This window comes from Plectropomus leopardus, chromosome 17 (assembly GCF_026936395.1).
Source record: "Plectropomus leopardus strain MGB_pleo_1.0 chromosome 17, ASM2693639v1, whole genome shotgun sequence".
Classification (NCBI taxonomy): domain Eukaryota; kingdom Metazoa; phylum Chordata; class Actinopteri; order Perciformes; family Serranidae; genus Plectropomus; species Plectropomus leopardus.
In genome coordinates, this window is record NC_142192.1 from 5,719,669 (window position 1) to 5,733,914 (window position 14,246).

The 14,246-nt window shown below is 34.5% G+C and overlaps 1 protein-coding gene across 1 annotated transcript in view; it reads right to left on the reverse strand.

Annotated features, from left to right (window-relative positions):
- LOC121957626 (CMP-N-acetylneuraminate-beta-galactosamide-alpha-2,3-sialyltransferase 1-like) overlaps positions 1-14,105 on the reverse strand; it is a 49,035-nt gene extending 34,930 nt beyond the window's left edge. Inside the window, exon 1 of the mRNA XM_088090553.1 lies at positions 13,992-14,105. The gene's annotated coding sequence lies outside the window, so the exon portion shown is untranslated. The remainder of the gene's footprint in view (positions 1-13,991) is intronic.
- Positions 14,106-14,246: the final 141 nt, after the last annotated feature.

The window sequence follows — 14,246 nt, forward strand, 5'->3', positions numbered from 1 at the left end:
GCTATAGTATGACTTTTTTGACCATTCTGTACTTTGGCTCAAAACAATCAAAATATTGACTTTTTGGATATTTTACTCATCAGGCTCTACTAAAAACAACTTAAACATGCTGTCCTATGACTTTTTTAAGCATTCTGAGTGATGGCTTTTTTGACCATTTTTCCTGTGCTATAGCATGGCTTTTTTCCCCATCACGTTTTTGGCTCAAAACTCTCAAAATATTGACTTTTTGGACAGTTTATTCATCAGGCTTTTCTTTAAATGACCTAAACATGCTGTAATGTGGCTTTTGAAAGCATTCTGAGTGATGACGTTTTTGACCATTTTCCCCTGAGCTATAGTATGACTTTTTTCCCCATTCTGTACTTTGGCTCAAAACAATCAAAATATTGACTTTTTGGATATTTTACTCATCAGGCTCTACTAAAAACAACTTAAACATGCTGTCATATGACTTTTTTAAGCATTCTGAGTGATGACTTTTTTGACCATTTTTCCCTGTGCTATAGTATGGTTTTTTCCCCGTCATGTTTTTGGCTAAAAACTCTCAAAATATTGACTTTTTGGACAGTTTATTCATCAAGCTATACTAAAAAAGACCTAAACATGCTGTATCATGACTTTTTTAAGCATTCTGAGTGATGACGTTTTTGACCATTTTTCCCTGAGCTATAGTATGACTTTTTTCCCCATTCTGTACTTTGGCTCAAAACGCTCAAAATATTGACTTTTTGGAGAGTTTATTCATCAGGCTATACTATAAATGACCTAAAGATGCTTCCCCATGACTTTTGAAAGCATTCTGAGTGATGACTTTTTTGACCATTTTTCCCTGTGCTATAGTATGGTTTTTTCCCCGTCATGTTTTTGGCTAAAAACTCTCAAAATATTGACTTTTTGGACAGTTTATTCATCAAGCTATACTAAAAAAGACCTAAACATGCTGTATCATGACTTTTTTAAGCATTCTGAGCATTGACTTTTTGACCATTTTCTGAGCTATAGTATGACTTTTTTCCCCATTCTGTACTTTGGCTCAAAATGCAAAAAATATTGACTTTTTGGACCGTTTTTTCATCAGGCATTACTCAAAAAGACCTAAACATGCTGTATCATGACTTTTTTAAGCATTCTGAGTGATGACTTTTTTGACAATTTTTCCCTGAGCTATAGTATGGCTTTTTTCCCCGTCACGTTTTTGGCTCAAAAAAATCAAAATATTGACTTTTTGGACAGTTTATTCATCAGCCTATAATATAATCGACTGAAACATGCTGTGCTATGACTTTTGAAAGCATTCTGAGTGATGACTTTTTTGACCACTTTCCCTGACCTATAGTATGACTTTTTTCCCCATTCTGTACTTTGGCTCAAAACGCTCAAAATATTGACTTTTTGGAGAGTTTATTCATCAGGCTATACTATAAATGACCTAAAGATGCTTCCCCATGACTTTTGAAAGCATTCTGAGTGATGACTTTTTTGACCACTTTCCCTGAGCTATAGTATGACTTTTTTCCCCATTCTGTACTTTGGCTCAAAACTCTCAAAATATTGACTTTTTGGAGATTTTACTCATCAGGCTCTACTAAAAACAACTTAAACATGCTGTCCTATAACTTTTGAAAGCATTCTGAGCGTTGACTTTTTTCCCCATTTTGCATTTTGGCTCAAAACGCTCAAAATATTGACTTTTTGGACAGTTTATTCATCAGGCTATAATATAATCGACTGAAACAAGCTATCCTATGACTTTTTAAAGCATTCTGAGTGGTGACTTTTTTGACCATTTTTCCCTGAGCTATAGTATGGCTTTTTTCCCCATTCTGTACTTTGGCTCCAAACGCTCAAAATATTGACTTTTTCGACATTTTACTCATCAGGCTCTACTAAAAACAACTTAAACATGCTGTCCTATGACTTTTGAAAGCATTCTGAGCATTGACTTTTTTGACCATTTTCCCCTAAGCTATAGTATGACTTTTTTCCCCATTCTGTACTTTGGCTCAAAACGATCAAAATATTGACTTTTTGGACCGTTTTTTTTCATCAGGCATTACTCAAAAAGACCTAAACATGCTGTATCATGACTTTTTTAAGCATTCTGAGTGATGACTTTTTTGACAATTTTTCCCTGAGCTATAGTATGACTTTTTTCCCCATTCTGTACTTTGGCTCAAAACGCTCAAAATATTGACTTTTTGGAGAGTTTATTCATCAGGCTATACTATAAATGACCTAAAGATGCTTCCCCATGACTTTTGAAAGCATTCTGAGTGATGACTTTTTTGACCACTTTCCCTGAGCTATAGTATGACTTTTTTCCCCATTCTGTACTTTGGCTCAAAACGCTCAAAATATTGACTTTTTGGAGATTTTACTCATCAGGCTCTACTAAAAACAACTTAAACATGCTGTCCTATAACTTTTGAAAGCATTCTGAGCGTTGACTTTTTTCCCCATTTTGCATTTTGGCTCAAAACGCTCAAAATATTGACTTTTTGGACAGTTTATTCATCAGGCTATAATATAATCGACTGAAACAAGCTATCCTATGACTTTTTAAAGCATTCTGAGTGGTGACTTTTTTGACCATTTTTCCCTGTGCTATAGTATGGCTTTTTTCCCCATTCTGTACTTTGGCTCCAAACGCTCAAAATATTGACTTTTTCGACATTTTACTCATCAGGCTCTACTAAAAACAACTTAAACATGCTGTCCTATGACTTTTTTAAGCATTCTGAGTGATGACTTTTTTGACCATTTTTCCCTGTGCTATAGTATGGTTTTTTCCCCGTCATGTTTTTGGCTAAAAACTCTCAAAATATTGACTTTTTGGACAGTTTATTCATCAAGCTATACTAAAAAAGACCTAAACATGCTGTATCATGACTTTTTTAAGCATTCTGAGTGATGACGTTTTTGACCATTTTTCCCTGAGCTATAGTATGACTTTTTTCCCCATTCTGTACTTTGGCTCAAAACAATCAAAATATTGACTTTTTGGACCATTTTTTCATCAGGCATTACTCAAAAGGACCTAAACATGCTGTATCATGACTTTTTTAAGCCTTCTGAGCATTGACTTTTTTGACCATTTTTCCCTGTGCTATCGCATGGCTTTTTTCCCCATTTTGCATTTTGGCTCAAAACGCTCAAAATATTGACTTTTTGGACAGTTTATTCATCAGGCTATAATATAATCGACTGAAACAAACTATCCTATGACTTTTTAAAGCATTCTGAGTGATGACATATTTGACCATTATTCCCTGAGCTATAGTATGGCTTTTTTCCCCATTTTGTATTTTTGCTCAAAACGCTCAAAATATTGACTTTTTGGAGATTTGACTCATCAGGCTCTATTAAAAACAACTTAAACATGCTGTCCTATAACTTTTGAAAGCATTCTGAGTGATGACTTTTTTGTCCATTTTTCCCTGAGCTATAGTATGGCCTTTTTCACCACTTTGTATTTTGGCTCAAAACGCTCAAAATATTGACTTTTTGGGCATTTTATTCATCAGTCTATACTAAAAAAGACCTAAACATGCTGTATCATGACTTTTTTAAGCATTCTGTGTGATAATTTTTTTTACCATTTTTCTCTGTGCTGTGGTATGGCTTTTTTCCCCATCACGTTTTTAGCTCAAAACTCTCAAAATATTGACTTTTTGGACAGTTTATTCATCAGGCTATACTAAAAACAACCTAAACATGCTGTCCTATGACTTTTGAAAGCATTCTGAGAATTGACTTTTTTCACAATTTTCCCTGAGCTATATTATGACTTTTTTCCCCATTCTGTACTTTGGCTCAAAATTCCCAAAATATTCACTTTTTGGACATTCTATTCATCAAGCTATACTATGAACTGCCTAAACATGCTCTACTATGACTTTTTTAACATTTGGAGCGATGACTTCTTTGTCCATTTTCCCTGTGCTATACTATTGATTTTTTTTGCCATACTGTACTTTTGCTCGAAACGCTCAAAATATTGACTTTTTGGACAGTTTATTGATCAGGCTTTTCTATAAATGAGTTAAACATGCTGTAATATGACTTTTTAAAGCATTCTGAGTGATGACGTTTTTGACTATTTTTCCCTGTGCTATAGAATGGCTTTTTCTGCAATACTGTACTTTGGCTCAAAACTCTCAAAATATTGACTTTTTAGACTTTTAATTCATCAGGCTATACTATAAACGACCTAAACATGCCGTCATATGACTTTTTAAAGCAAGTGATGAATTTTTCGACCATATTTCCCTGAGCTATAGTATGGCTTTTTTCCCCATTTTGTATTTTGTCTCAAAACGCTCAAAATATTGACTTTTTGGATTGTTGATTTTCATCAAGCTATACTATGAACGACCTAAATATGCTCTACTATGACTTTTTTAACATTTGGAGAAATCGCTTTTTTCGACCATTTTCCCTGTACTATAGTATGGATGTTTTCGCAATACTGTACTTTGGCACAAAACGTTCAAAATATTGACTTTTTAGACTTTAACTTCTCCAAATATTGAATTTTTGGACCGTTTTTTTCGTCAGGCTATTCTTAAAAAGACCTAAAAATGCTGCCCGATGACTTTTTGAAGTATTCTAAATGATGACGTTTTTGAACATTTTTCCTCATTCTGTGCTTTGGCTCAAAACGCTAAAAATATCAACTTTTTGGACTTTTACTTCATCGGGCTATACTATAAATGACCTAAATATGTTGCCCCATGACTTTTCAAAGCATTCTGAGTGATGACGTTTTTGACCATTTTTCCTGTGCTATAGTATGGCTTGTTTTGCAATACTTTACTTTGGCTCAAAATGCTCAAAATACTGACTTTTTGGAAGGGTTTTTTTCACCAAAGACATTATAATATAGCATGTTGAAAAAATGACCAAAAAACATTATTGTTTAGTATGCCAAAACATGTCAAAATATGACCTTTTTGGGCTGAGCTGAAAACCACATTAAATAGCATTCTGAAACATGTCATAGTATAGAATGTTGAAAAACAGCCAAATACGTCATAGCATAGCAGTGTCATACCATAGTGTTGTGAAAAATGTCAAAATATGACTGACTGACTAACAGCTGAAAAGTATTAGCATTTTGAGACACGTCAAAATATACAATGTTGAAAAATGTCTAAAAACATAATGTAGCATGTCTAAAAAATGACTGAAAAACTGAAAATTGTCAAAATATGACATGTCCACAAAACAGCTGAAAACCACATAAAATAACATTTTGAGACACGTTAAGAGTATACAATGTTGAAAAAAAAACAGCCAAAGACATCCTAACATAGCAGATTGAAATAAGAACTGAAAAAGGCATACTATATTATGGAAAAAATATAAAAATATAACGTGTCCAAAAAACAGCTGAATAGCATGTCGACACACTTCATATTATAGAATGTCCAAAAACCTACCAAAAGGTAATGAAAAAATGACTGAAACGCCATACCATAGGATGGCGAAAAATGTCAAAGTATGATATGTCTAAAAAACAGCTGAAAAACACATAAAATACCATGTTGAGACACATCATAGTATCGAACATTTTGTAATGCATCCCCTTTGAAAACTTTTTAATCCAAGTATCATCTGACAAGTGCAAAATATTTTTGGTTGAAAAAAAAAAAAACACTGAAAAACGCTTTCAAATTTCAAATGTTGGAACAAAAACTAATCTTAAACATTACGGAGTTCATGGTAAATTATATATTTTGCCATCATACAATTCTTAATGCATAAGAATTCTTAATAAGCATCACTTAGTTAAAATTGAATATTGAGCATGAAATTCAACTAATGAACTTAGATTTGTATTTTTATTGAACTTCTTATAATATAATTATTATTAAGGAGTTATGCATGACTGCTATTATTTTGAATAACATATTCTAAAAATCTCTCTTACCCCCTGGAGTACCTCCACGTACCCCTAGTGATCCATGTACCCCCATTTGAGAAACAGTGGTACAGTATGACGGGCAAAAAAAATGACATAATATAGTATGACATCCAAAAATCATAAAAATCTACATTGTATGACATCAAAAAATCATAAAAAATGACATAATATAGTATGACATCCAAAAATCATGAACAACGCCATAGTAAAGTATGATGTCCAAACATAATAAAAAATTACATGGTTTAGTGTGAGGTACAAAAAACAAAAAGAATGGCATAGTATAGGATGATGTCCAAAAATCATATTAAAACAACATAGTATGCTATGACCTCCACAAATCATAAAAAATGACACAGTATGATATGACGTCCAAAAATTAAAAAATCTACATGGTTAAGTATAACGTTTAAAATCATAAAAATCGATACAGTATAGTATGACGTACAAAATAACTAAAAATAGACATATAGTATAGTATGAAGTCCAAAAATCATAAAAACTAATATATTATAGTATAATGTCCAAAAAAATTTTTAAAAATCGACATGGTTTAGTATGACGTTGAAAATCATAAAAATCAATACAGTATAGTATGACGTCCAAAAATCATAAAAATAGACATTTTATAGTATGATGTCCACAAATTATGAAAATCACAATAGCATGTTATGACGTCCAAAAATCATAAAAATGGACATAGTATAGTATGACACCAAAAATAGCATTTAAAAGTCATAGTACAGTATGTTGTCCAAAACAGCATAATGCCATTATTTTATATATCGACCAAAATAGCATAAAAAAACCCCACAGCATAGTATGCGATCCAAACTAGCATAAAAAAATCATGCTAAAGTATACAGCATACAAACACTATAGTATATTATACATCATACATATCATACAAAATAGTATGTCCGCAATATCATGAAAACACCATAGTATAGTATGCCATCCAAAATAGCTTAAAATGTCATAGTGTGTCATAGTCATTAAAGTTTTTGATGTCCAAAACAGTATAAAAAAGACATTGTATGTTATGTCACCCAAAATAGTATAAAAATGCCATAGTATAATAGTTCGTCCAAAATACCACAAAAAAGTAATAGTATTGTATGTCATCCAAAACAGCATAAGAAGTCATAGTGCAGAATGTCGTCCAGAATAGCAAATACAAGTCATGGTATATAAGTCATCCATAAAAATATTTATGCATAAAAACATTAGTAAAGTATGTCATCTAAAATAGCTTAAAAAAGTTTTAGTACAATATGTTGTCTAAAGTCGCATAAAAACGGCAATTATATAATTAGAGTTAGAAAAATTGTTGTCCAAAAAAAGCTTAAAAAATTCATGGTATAGTTCATTGTTCAAAATAGCATGAAAATGCAAGCAGTATGGTATGTCACTTGAAATATAATAAAAAGTCAAAATGTAGCATGTTTTAAAAAATAACTTAAAAACAACATTGTGTAATATGTCGTCCAAAATAACATTAAAAAGTAAAAGTATGGTATGTCATCCATTTTAGCATAAAAAAGTATAATATGTCGTCCAAAATGCATGCAAATGTCACAGTATAGTTTGTCGTCCAAAATAGCAAATAATATAAAAACATTATGGCATTGTATGTCATCAGAAAAAAAAAAAAGAAAAAGCCACATTATAGTAAGTTTTCCAAATTTGTATAAAAATGCCATAGTCTAGTATGTTGTCCAAAATAGCATTTTAAAGTGACGGTATAGTATATCCAATATCAAATATATTGATATATTGAAAAACATTTTTAAAAAATCTCAGGAACAGATCCTTGTCCCTAGTATTGTATTTCATGACTGTGATGGCTTTTAAAAAAAAGAACTAAGAAATGTCACATTATATTGTTTAAAATAAACTGATAAAGTCATAGCATAGCATGTCAAAATAGTCATTGTATAGTATGTCAACAAAACAGGGAAATTAAGTGACAGGAAACTGTTTTTAACAAACTAAAAAATAGTCATAGCATACGTTGTCCAAAAAACTGAAAAAATAGTCATAGATTACATTTAAAACCCTTAAAAAAGTCAGAGTATAGCTTGTTTGAAAAAAAGTATAGCATGCCAGAAAATAAGTCAGATTATAGCATGTCAACTAAAGTTATAGTGTAGCATGTGTAAAAAAAGTGTCAAAAAACAAAATGTCAATGTACACTAGGGATCGACCAATTATCGGCTTGGCCGATAATATCGTCCGATATTCGGCATTTTTGCGATCATCGGCATCGGCCGTTTTTTTCACCGATAACCGATAAAATTAATTAATGTATTTTAAAATGCGCTCCTTCGGCTCTGATGCAGCCGTCTCTGCCTGAAGTCACCACTCTCTTAGTTGTGTAACAATGTCCCGCCCACATCCCTCACTGATTGGCTATGAGCCAGTGACAGCCAATCAATCAACACTGAAGCCTCTACATGCAGTACCACAGACGCAGAGGAGAAACAGAGGACTGCTTCAGTGGCTGATCCAGCAGAAAAGGTAAGGCAGTGTCAGTCGAAGTTTCAAAGCCCTTTAGGATGATTTTAAAAATACCACAACCTTGATCAATATTAGTGATAACATGCAGGCCCAGAGTCGACATTTCACCAACCTACTTGTCTAGTCACATCAAGCATACGACTTTGCAAGATAGGACTAGCATCACTCACGACAAAAAAAAAAAAAAAAAAAAAAAAAAGATGTGAGTGAAGATGACCTGAAGTCCCTTGCTTAATTAAATAAAAATATGACATAGGTAGGCTGTAGCTAGTTTGGCTGTTGAGATTAAACTTTTCACAACTTCAACATGGGGTAGGCTATTTAATGATGGCTCACCGCTACATTATAATTGACACGACCAGCCGCTTTAGAGCTGTGGCCAGACGCACAATAATAATAGGAGACACTTACGGTTATCATTACTTTGTGGGAATAATTAATCGCCTAACGAGTCTCAGCCCGTGGGGCGGCTCCTGGTTTGTCAATAAACAACACCCGAGGCGATTATAGCCTATAAGTTTAACACCACACGCTAACGTGTCCTTGTTTGTTTATAGTCGCCTCTCCCTCAGCGCTCATGCTGTCACTACACAATGATCACACAGAATAGATGTTAAATATTCGTCTTTTTGCCGGTCACTCGTAAAGTCCAGGGAAATGATGGGCCATTTCAATGAGTCAAGCAGAGAGCACACGTCGAGTTTTTTCAATCAATAAATTTACCGTCGCATCTAGAACCCACGTGTGTAAAGTAGCCTTTATTGTTTGCATTTACAATTGCCAAGTGCCTTATTCTTATGTAATATGACATACACTTCTAAGCACAATAGTGTACATTTAATGTTCTGAGATTCTGAATATGAATTCATTTCTCTAAATAAATAAATATAATAATAAATAAGGAACTATAAGTGAAAAACTCTGGTGAGCACTGAAAGTTGTGTCTTTATTTACTCATGCTGTTTTATGTAAAATTTTAATCTGAAAAGTAACTATTATATCTATAAAATGAATATAGTGATCCAAGGTTCTGGCCACCCTCTTTATTGTTTGGTCTTAATCAGGCTGGATCAGATGTATCCTACCTGAGAGGGACAGCACTTAAGACATCATTAATTAAATGTTATTAATGTAGGCTATCATTAAGAATATTATGTAGTGTAGTGGAAGTTTAACAGACAGTTTTGCTCTAATAAATGAATATATATTTTCTCTTTTTTAATTCTCACTCTTTTTTTTGTCTCTCTTTCTCTAAATCCTCATTACAGATGGATGGATCAAAGAAGCGGGTGAAAAGTACAGTATGGCAGTATTTCACACAGCCAACCCCAGCTACTAGAAGGCCCCTGCACTTTTTGTTTTAATAGGCATTTCAATTAAGATTATGTGTTCATGTTATTATGTTAATTATGTGTTCATGTTATTTTACAAAAAGTTAAGGCCATTTTTTTCAGTGTAAACAAACAGTATAATGTATTCATTCTAATCCCAGGTGTGTTTCTGTAAATTTTGACACCAAAATTTTCATTTTTACTGCAAATAAATATCGGTTATACATATCGGCTATCGGTTTCGCTAGGTTATTAATAATCGGTATCGGTATCGGCCCTGAAAAATCCATATCGGTCGATCCCTAATGTACACTATGTCCAAAAATGTCACTTTTTAAAAAAAGTCACAGTATAACATGACAAAAATTAAAATACATCGGAGAATAGCATGTCAAATAAAGTCATTGTCTAGCACGTCTAAAAAAAAGCATTCCATGTCAAAAAATTCAAAAAAGTATTGCATTTTGAAAAATGTCATAGCGTAGCAAGTCTAGAAAAATGTCATATTAAAGAAAAGCCACATTAAAGCATGTTGAATTTTTTTTTAAATAGTCATATCATGAAAAAAAATGCAATAGTGTAGTGTGTGTTAAAATTATTTTTTAAAAAAAAGTCAGCTTGGACCCCTAAAACAAATGCATCCACTGAGCTTTAAGAAAGTGTGAAATATATTTATATATAGTTTATTGAACCTTTATTTAACCAGGGATTAGCATGCATATATAAAATGTCTCTGTAGTCAAATGCAGACAAAATTGCCGCTTGAACCAGTTTCTTCCTTGCACTAAAAAAGAAAACCCAACTTTACTCTGAGCTTTTTTGCAAGACACTCAATATGGTGCTTAAAAGACAGATTGTCTTCTAAGAAAAAAAACTGGTATTTGTAAAAAGGGACTTGTTCAATAACCTGATTACTTGAAGTAACAATCCAATCTACATTGTCAGCTGTCTGCTCGGATTTTGAAAAGCACATAACTTTAGTTTTGTCAGGGTTTAGTATAAGTCTTAATTCACGAATATTTCTCTGTACCACATTAAAACAGATTGCAGCTCCTTAACTGCACTGCTAAAGATGAAGCAGAACTCTACAAAATAGTATCATCCACATAAAAATGAAATTTTGCATTGCCAACATTGCAGCATAAATCATTTATATAGATTGTAAATAAAACTGGATCCAAAATGGACCCTTGCAGAATACCATTTTGTATATTAAGAAAACTAGAAGACACACCGTCAGCTAGGACACTTTGCATTCCACCACTCAAGTAGCTTTCAAACCGCAGATCTGTTTGGGATGACCTATAATTAACCAACCTCTGCAACAAAACACAGCGGTCCACTGTGTCAGGGCCTTCGAAAGGTCTAAAAATAAAGCAGTACAATATTCTTTTGAGTCAGTCGCATTTATGATGTCATTTAAAACCTTCATTGTTGCAGTTACTGTGCTGTGTTTTTTTCTAAAACCAGACTGCAAATGATTAAGAATGCCATGGCTTGCTAAAACACTTTTAATGGCTTACATATAAGCCCTTCCGAGACCTTTGCTAAAACTGAGAGTTTAGATATGGGCCTATGGTTATCAGGATTAGACGAATCTCCACCCTTCAGTGACGGGACAATATGTGCTGCCTTCCAAATTTCTGGTATTTCTCTTTCATTTTCTATAGTCTAGTTAAAAATATAAGTTAAAGGCTCAGCAATGTAATCAGCAGCAATCATTAAAAAGTATGAATCTAGACCATCAGGGCCTGCTGTTTTCTTAGTATTCATCCGATTTAGAGCACAAGTATTTCATAAAATTCAATAGGAGTGAAGATAAAACCAAAGCACATCTTTTGTTCGGCGTTAGAAAAAGAAGAGTCCTGAGCCGTGTCTAGACGTGATTCCTTCTAAATAACAGACCTGAAGAAATAAAATGCTTATTTAGGGTATAAAGTATACTTGTTTTGTCTGTTGTGATTTTATTATGTTGCTTTGTTGTTTGTGGAAATGCACTGTTTCTGGGACCAGCCAACACTGATTTATTGATCAATTGATCAAGATAAATATATGATTTAGCCTTATGTATTAAGGAAATACATCTGTTCCTGAAATACATCTGTTCCTGGTGCCTAAAATGAATCTAATCTGACTGATTTTTGTTTTTTCTTGCCTAGATCGGGGAGGAGATCCTGCCCCAAGTGGAGGAGTTTAAGTACCTCGCGGTCTTGTTCATGAGTGAGGGAAGGATGGAGCGGGAGATCGATAGGCGGATCGGTGTAGCGTCTGCAGTAATGCGGACTCTGCACTGGACTGTCGTGGTGAAGAGGGAGCTGAGCCAAAAGGCAAAGCTCTCGATTTACCGGTCGATCTTCAGTTCCTACCCTCACCTATGGTCACGAGCTTTGGGTAGTGACCGAAACAACAAGATCGCGGGTACAAGTGGCCGAAATGAGCTTCCTCCGTAGGGTGGCTGGGCTCTCCCTTAGAGAAAGGGTGAGAAGCCCGGTCATCCGGGAGGAGCTCAGTGGGAGCCGCTGCTCCTCCACATTGAGAAGAGCCAGATGATGTGGCTCAGGCAAGATTTCTCTCATGAATAAGCTCAGAGTTGGTAGGTGAACCATGGATTGTCGTATCCTTTAATCTTGTTTTTTCTGAGGGGGCATGCTTGTTTACAATATCTAAAAATAATAACTTAAAATATGACAATGCTATCACAGGGTCTGGAATCAGATCTTTGTCCAGTCACACAAGATTGTGTAAAAATTCTTGCTCACTAATAGGCTTAAAGTTTCTCTTCGTTACAATATGTGGTTGTAATTTTGGGAGCTTTGTGTCTCTCATTGCAGCAATGACGCAGTGATCGCTGATGTCATTTGCAAATTCAGCCATGGCTTTATATTTGTGACAAGCATTTGGTCAAGGGGTGTAGATTTTTTGGGATATTTAAGATTGGGCCTTGATGGTGACTCTATAATTTGTGACAGATGTGCAGAGTATTCAGATAACAAGGATATGGTTTCTTTAAGATGTAGAGATGGTCTGAAACATCCAACAATTGTCATCATGCAACTTTGAATAAATTCTGCATTCAAAACAAGGAATTCATATTGTTAAGAAACAGTCTTAGATAAAAGAACTATTGCCTGAACCATGTTCTATATGTAAATGTAAACTCCTCCTCCTTTACCAAGGCAATCATCACAAAAGATGGTATAACCATCCAAATGAACATACTCAGCCATGTCTCAGATAACATCAAAATATCAGCAGTGGTTGACTTTGCCCAAATTCTTACCAGATCATTTTTTGGTAAAAGGCTTCTCACATTTATATGGACAAAACCAATACAAGATCTATTCAGGAAGTCAGCAGGAGTTTGTGAACAATCCCTGCTTGTCACAGGCCCTGGATTGAGCTGATCGCAGTGAAGATAGTTTTATGTTGGATATTAGAAAGACATTCGCTCCTATGCTACATATAAAAAATTAATAAAAATTATTTGGAGATTTAAAATGTAAAAACAAGAGGCATATCTCATGCAGCCAGTGGAGTACTATCATCACACACTGATTTTGAGTCCATTGGTCACATGACCTGGGAGCTATTGAGCTAAAATGCTAATATTTACATATGAAAAATTAATAAAAATTACAAATAGGTGTAAAATGTAAAAACAAGAGGCATATCTCATGCAGCCAGTGGAGTACTATCATCCCACACTAATTTTGAGTCCATTGGTCACATGACCTAGGAGCTATTGAGCTAAAATGCTAATATTTACATGACTCAAAATCAGTGTGGAATGATAGTACTCCACTGGCTGCATGAGATACACCACTTGTTTTTACATTTTAAATCTCCAAATATTTTTTATTAATTTTTTATATGTAGCATAGGAGCGAATGTCTGTCGAATATCCAACATAAAACTATCTTCACTGCGGTATTGAGCTGCACATTCCCAGATATCAATAACATAAGAGTAATGATAGATTTCAGAATTTATGCAGCCTTTAATGGGAATGTTTAGTTTTTTTCCTAGAATCAGTTCTCCTGATAAATATAGAACCAAGAGTTCCCAGGCCGAACAACACAGTCCTTTAGCAAAAGGAGGCTCAAAAGATGTTTAAAATTCACTTGTTGTGAGCAGGCCAGATCCTGCGCACCGGTCCCCTATGTTACGAAGGGCATGTGCGCTGTGTGCAAGGAAAAGCTGCAGTCACTCACCCAGTTTATTCCAGATTCCGCATGCTCGCAGATAGTAGGCAGACAGAACAGAGCCGGAAACGCAAGCATTGCGCTCGTCATGATGAAGACGCGTCAGGACGCTCCTGAGAGAAAAGCGTCGACTCCAGCAGCAGCCTGTAATGGGTTGCAGACAGCAGGCCATTAGCACCCGCTGTGTCCCCCGAGCACTCCCAGAACCGGGAAACAGAGATAATAAATCCCTGAAAACGGCTCCCCCGCCGCGTCTCCCGGCTG